The sequence below is a fragment of the Sinocyclocheilus anshuiensis genome, unplaced genomic scaffold (genome assembly GCF_001515605.1).
Source record: "Sinocyclocheilus anshuiensis isolate Anshui unplaced genomic scaffold, SAMN03320099.WGS_v1.1 scaffold35, whole genome shotgun sequence".
NCBI classification, from domain to species: domain Eukaryota; kingdom Metazoa; phylum Chordata; class Actinopteri; order Cypriniformes; family Cyprinidae; genus Sinocyclocheilus; species Sinocyclocheilus anshuiensis.
The window spans coordinates 241,428-247,338 of record NW_015552558.1 but is presented as its reverse complement, the minus strand read 5'-3'; the positions used below and the strand labels follow the sequence as shown (position 1 = coordinate 247,338).

The following is a 5,911-nucleotide window of genomic DNA, read 5'->3' as shown; positions in this document are numbered from 1 at the left end:
GGGTGTTAGTCAAAATATTCGAAAGTAATTGTTTCACGTCGTGGCCGCACTATCATATTGGGCTTCCTTTTTCGATAGGCTACTAACGAGAGAATGCCTCCACTCAAATCCGTGCACTCACTACCATATTTCCTTACGGCGTGTATCCACTGTTGCAGCACGAGAACTGCGCTCAGTGCGGCTCAAAACACCTAGCGCGAGCGACAATGAGCGGCGTTGAATGACAGAAGTGATATTGCACCAATTACAAAGAATCACGAATTGTGTAATAGTACAGCAGCAGTATGGGACACCATTAAAGTGGACGCTACATGACAGTAGATTACGGACTTGCGAAGCAACAAAACAAGTGGGTATACCGAGGGTATACGCGAATATTGATCCTTAGAAGTCGTAATACGCAAACATTCCGGGGAAAAAAGTAAGCATACGGCGTATACTTGCGTATGGTCCCGACTACACCACTGGTTTAAAGGTATTGCAATCCAATAAAACATTAAACTGCATATATACGGTATGTTTCTCATTTTGGTCATCTGGCGCCATCTAACGATGGTTTTTAAAACTGCAACAACACTACAATTTACTTTATTAATGTGGATTGCAAACAGAAAAAAAGATCATGCCTACGTGCCTGGTTGAATACTTGTTTAAAACGATCAAATAAATAAAAAATAAATAAATAAATAAAAAAGATATTAGTTAGGAGGCGCAAGCATGCGTAATAAAATAAAACCACAGGTAATTTCAGTTTTTCTGATTTAATTTTAATGCCACGTAGCCAATAATAAGCATAATACATAATATTTCCCCAAAGAATCCCAGATCAGCTTTCCTGGAGACTTTGGACTGTTTCCAGATTAGCTACGTTTCACCATGGCAACAACAACAATGTTGTCCTAACTCTGCTACCAGAGAGTGTATCTAGACCACATGGAACAGAAACACTGACATATTGTGAAAATATATTTTCACTTGTTTGTTTGCTTAGTTAACCTGATTAGAAAATATTTTGATGGAATATTTTGTGGAGTCCATGGAGGGCAGCTCACCAACAGCATCCAGGTGAAAACAGGAGTTAGACAAAGATGCCTGTTGTCACCCTTCCTGTTTCTTTTTTGCCACTGACTGGATTATGGAGGAATCCACTAGAGAGTGAAGGAACTGAATCCAGTGGGCCACATGGACCCAGCTCGAGGATCTGGACTTTGCTGACGACCTTGTACTTCTGTCCCACAACAAACAGCAGATGCAAGAGAGGACTGATGTAGTGATAAATATTTCATCTCAGATTGGCCTCATCGTTAACAGAGATAAGACCAAGATCCTCAAGATAAAATCCACAAGTAAGGATCCAGTCATGCTGAATGGAAGTCCCCTGCAAAAAGTCCAGTCCTTCACCTTGGGCAACAGCATCACTGACCAATGGCACAGACGCAGATTTCAAGGCAAGGATTGGCAAAGCAAAAGCTGCCTGCATACAGCTCAAGAACATCTGGAGCTCCAGAGACCTGTCCTCGGCAACTAAGATCTGCCTGTTCAACCCTATAACGTGAAGTCAGTGTTGCTGTTTGGAGCTGAAACCTGGAGGATGACAAAAATGACCATCAGTAATGTGCAAACCTTCATCAACAGCGGTCTCAGAAGGATTCTCCAGATCTGCTGGCCTGACACCAGCGATACCAACCTCTGGGAAATGACCCACAAAACTTCCCTGCTGAAGAAGAAATCAGGAAGAAAAGATGAGTTTGGATAGGGCACTTAAGTGGAATTTAAGTGGAACCACCAAGGAAAACAAAGAAGATGCCGTCCAAGAAACACCTGGCAACATGACCTCAAGGCTGACGTCACCAAGATGGGCTATACACCTGGAACCAGTAGGAAAGAATTGCCTAATACAGAGAATTCAGAAGGTCTGTGGTTGGTGGCCTATACCATGACAAGGCTGACGGGCATAAGTAAGAAAGTTATTTGTTTGATTTTTAATAATGTCTCTTAGTTGGTGAAAAACATTGCTATCATTATTCATTTACATTACATTAACATTTATTCATTTAACAGACACTTTTATCCAAAGTAAAAAAGAGGAATACAACAAGCAATTCCTCATAAAAAGAGGTGTGACATGGGTTTCTTTGGGCTTTTTGAAGACCAGGCATGCTGCATTCTGAATCATTTGTAGAGGTTTCATTGCACATGATAGAAGTCCAGCCAGAAGAGCATTACCGTATAGTCCAGCCTAGAAATGACAATGGACTGGACAAGAAGTTGTGCAGTATGGTTCAAGTAACAGCTGAGCCAGGATACCTTTCTGTGTGGCATTTGCATGTCTATGTGGGTTTTTATAAATCGTATATTCTATTGCCCTACACCAACCTACCCCTTACAGAAAACTTTCTGCAATTTTACAATAATAATAAAAAAACAAAAACTACTTTTATTTTTTGATCAGTTTTACAAATGATGACGTCCCCAAAGGGAGGTGTTTGGAGATGTTGTCAGGTAAAGCTCACTTTTGGGTGCACATTTGTCCCCAATATATGTACACACACACACGCATTGTGTGTGTGCGTGTGGTATAAAATTCACAGTATTTCTCCGTGGCGGGGAAAGTCGTGCACGATACATAAATTCTGTTGGTGAAATTCAGAGAGGAGGGTTGAAGTTAACTTCATTTCCCATAAGTCAACTTGAGAAATATTGTGACACGTACGTCAGGAGCGTAAGTTTTCATTAGCGTTTCAGGACGTTTACGCAGCACACAACAAGTCGACCGCGAGCACCAGCAGCCAAGGACTTTCGCCAGAACAGATTCTCAGGCAGCGGTATTAACTTTAATATTTGTATTATAGTAGTGTAATGAATGTAGAATAGACTTTTTCGAGTAACACCATTCAATGTTTTGTGTAAAAATGTGTCAGTCTGTGCACTCACAGCTGACAGCAGAAATGCAGTTTATGAACCAGACATGCGCAGATCTAAGATCAACTATAGGTTATCAGTGCAGCCAGCGTGTGTGTTTGAATATATGGTTTATGAGGACACTGTGTGTGTAATGTAAAATGTAGTGATGGGAAACCGAGGCTTTCTGAACCGTTTGAGGCTTTCATCAAATTGTGCCGAAAAACGGTTCATTACTCGAAGCTTTTTAACACAGTGCGCATTAGCGACATCTGGTGGTCAGACTCGGTTTCTCGTTTCTCCAGCATATCAGAATCAGAATCAGAATGAGCTTTATTGCCAGGTATGTTTACACATACGATGAATTTGTTTTAGTGACAGAAGCTCCACAGTGCAACCGAATGACAGTGACGAGACAGGACACAGATAATAAAAAGAATAATATAAAAATAGAGAAAATAGACAATGTACAAAAAAGCAAAAACACAATATAGAATATAGACAATTTTGTATGTACAGGTATGATATGTGCAAATTTGAAATGTAAATAAGTATGTGTTATAAATAATGTTATTTAACAGAGAATTTATCTAATGAAACATCGCGGAGCAGAGGATGTTTTGAAAAAGTTTTGAATCTGTGCCAACTCGTGTCATGCGTAGTCCGGCAGTGGATTCACATATTGATCAATAATATAAAATACACAAGTGTGTCATTATAATTAATAATTGACGTGAGTAGTAGCAAAAATATTTTGGGTGAGCTGTTCGGGGTCTCTGAGACCCCAGCTAGAACATGATAAAATGCAATAGTTGTGACGTGCATTCAGTTTCTGTCTGGTGTTGAGGTTATTCTAAACTATTCTACTGAATCCCAAATAAGTGTGTACACACCATAGACTGTATAAAAACATGGACGTAGTGTCCGTGACGTCACCCATAGATTTCCAAAGAGCATTTTTGAAGCTCAATAGTGGGCGCAGGCGGCCTTATAATGAGAGGATTCGTGAGCACGCAAATTTCAGCACTGCATTGCTCAACGCTGCAAAAGTGTGTACACACCATAGACTGTATAAAAACATGGACGTAGTGTCCGTGACGTCACCCATAGATTTCCAAAGAGCATTTTTGAAGCTCAATAGTGGGCGCAGGCGGCCGTCGCCATCTTGGCAGCGTGTCACCGCGCGTCAGCAGGTTGCTGAAGCCACGCCCACCTAGTTCAACGGTGGTGACAGCAGCGGCAATCCACCTGTCACTCAAGTGGCCACGCCCTTAATTATGCAGAACTTTAAGGCTTAATATAATTTAAACGGATGAGTTATAAAAAAAATTCACCCCCCTCACAGTTGTCATGAAGGGCAAAATTAGCTATATAGACCAAAATAATTTTTTGAACCAGGCTGTAAACATGTTTTTTTCTGCTGTAAAGTTGGGCATTTTAACATGGGGAGTCTATGGGATTGACACCCTTTTGCAGACAGCCTCTAGCGGCCAGTTGATGAATTACACTTTAAGTCACTTCCTTGTTGGCTTCACAAGAGAGAGCGGGAGGTTGCCGCTTGGTACACACACACACACACAACCAAGTCAATGTAAAGTCAAACACAAGAGTCATGCGAAGCGCTGATTTTTTTCAAACCAGCTGTCCCGACCTTCCGATACTGCATGACCAGGGCCTAAAACTAACTTTTTGCCACACAATGGCCGGTGACGTGATAACATTTACCAGCCAAAAATGTGTTTTTACCGGCCATGAAACTCTTTTTGCAAAAACAGGCAGTCATTGCACTACAATGACTAAACATATTTACAATGTTTTTAATTTTCCCTTTCCTTTACTTACAAGAAAAAAACAACAAACAGATTTATTGATTTATCTTTTTTTTGTCCCTAAACATTTTTGAGATTCTTGTCCTTTGCATGCTTTCAGCAAACGGAGCAGACCATCGTGTTATGCCTGTTTCACACATACTCCGTTTGCAGTGTGTATGTGGAGCATATTTTTTCCGCACCCATGTTAACGGATTAGAGCAGGGCTATTCAATTAGCTTCATTTGAGGGCTGGATTATCGAACTGAAAATTTGAATGGGGCCAAGGGGGTGGGGGCCATCCCGATCTCTTTCTGGGGGGACCTATAAAATTAGAAATTAAATTGAAATCTAAAATCTATAAAAGGTTAACATTAAGTGCTGTCTTTCAATCGATGAAAAAAAATAATTAATCAAATTTTTCAGTAGTTAATCATGATTAATCGCATTTTTATATTGTCATAATTTCACAATGAACCTCCAAATTAATGCAGAAACAACATAAAGATTTTAAATATGTTTTTTAATGGCATCTTTTTACTAAGTAGCCTATTATTAAAGGGATCATATGACGTTGCTAAAAAGAACATTATGTTGTGTATTTGGTGTAATGCAATGTGTTTATGCGGTTTAAGGTTAAAAAAACATTATTTTCCACATAATGTACATTATTGTTGCTCCTCTATGCCCCGCCTTTCTGAAACGCATCGATTTTTACAAAGCTCATCGTTCTGAAAAGCGAGGTGTATGCTGATTCGCCAGCTATCCAGTGCGTTGTGATTGGCTGAATACCTCAAGCGTGTGACGGAAATGTTAAGCCCCTTAACATACTGTGAATCCATCTCCCGGCACGACGAGACAAAACTAGGGATGCACCGATACTGAGCTCCTGTACTCGTACTCGTTAAAATGCCTCGATACCAAACGCCAATACCACACAGCATGTGATAAGCGCCATATTCAGACAAAGAAACACCGATAACAGAACAACAGACAGCAGAATGGAGTTAAGGATGTCTACTACGAAGTATATGTATGCAATGAATATAATGTTAAACATTCAGTATTAACGCCTGTATAGCTGATGTGCGCGAGCTGATAAACAAAGCACGCTGAGTGGATTGAGCACGCGGCGGCGCAGATGCGCGAGCTTGTCGAGTGAATATACCTTTCTCACAGACATCACTGGAAAGCTTGTAGTT

The 5,911-nt window shown here is 40.5% G+C and overlaps 2 protein-coding genes across 4 annotated transcripts in view; one reads left to right on the top strand and one right to left on the bottom strand.

Moving 5' to 3' along the window:
- The window catches only part of tfap2a (transcription factor AP-2 alpha), a 17,179-nt gene extending 16,528 nt beyond the window's left edge, over nt 1–651 (bottom strand). For both annotated transcript variants that reach the window (XM_016455287.1, XM_016455290.1), the window contains exon 1: nt 631–651. The gene's annotated coding sequence lies outside the window, so the exon portion shown is untranslated. The remainder of the gene's footprint in view (nt 1–630) is intronic.
- The window catches only part of LOC107664661 (transmembrane protein 14C-like), a 24,278-nt gene that overhangs the window by 6,951 nt on the left and 11,416 nt on the right, over nt 1–5,911 (top strand). The window contains exon 1 of one of the 2 annotated variants that reach the window (XM_016455294.1): nt 2,710–2,825. The exons of the other annotated variant lie outside the window; for it this stretch is intronic. The gene's annotated coding sequence lies outside the window, so the exon portion shown is untranslated. Of the gene's footprint in view, nt 1–2,709; nt 2,826–5,911 lie in introns of those variants that run through there. 2 annotated transcript variants of the gene reach the window in all.